General features: G+C 32.4%; 1 protein-coding gene across 4 annotated transcripts in view; it reads left to right on the top strand.

Moving 5' to 3' along the window:
• The window catches only part of LOC107732103 (microtubule-associated protein, RP/EB family, member 2), a 25,958-nt gene that overhangs the window by 16,042 nt on the left and 9,549 nt on the right, over positions 1-367 (top strand). The window lies entirely within an intron of this gene.

The raw sequence follows: 367 nt of genomic DNA, 5'->3' as shown, positions 1-367 counted from the left end.
GTGAAGCGAAAAGCTGTGTGTTTGTAAGAAACAAATCCATCATTAAGACATTAAAACTTTAAACCATCGCTTATGGCCAAAATACAAGTTCAAACAGTTCCACCATTGGAAAGAGGAAGTGGAAATCCCCTGTTGTCCTCTCACATCAAAATCCACAGACATATTTGTTTACAACTGTTTTTGCTTGTAAACGGTGCTTGATCTGCGCACATTTCTCTTCTGATTTAGACCACATGACTTTTTCAAAGGAAATAGCAATATTATGGATAGAGGGCTCATATTTTATCTGAAAGCAACGGTTTGAAGTTAAAAAAAAAAAACATCTTGATAGATTTTTTTTTTTTTTTTTTTTTACAAATTGAAATTT

This window comes from Sinocyclocheilus rhinocerous, unplaced genomic scaffold, assembly GCF_001515625.1.
Source record: "Sinocyclocheilus rhinocerous isolate Xijiao unplaced genomic scaffold, SAMN03320098_v1.1 scaffold97, whole genome shotgun sequence".
NCBI classification, from domain to species: domain Eukaryota; kingdom Metazoa; phylum Chordata; class Actinopteri; order Cypriniformes; family Cyprinidae; genus Sinocyclocheilus; species Sinocyclocheilus rhinocerous.
Note: the sequence above shows the minus strand (reverse complement) of the source record. Positions and strands in the feature narration are given on the sequence as shown.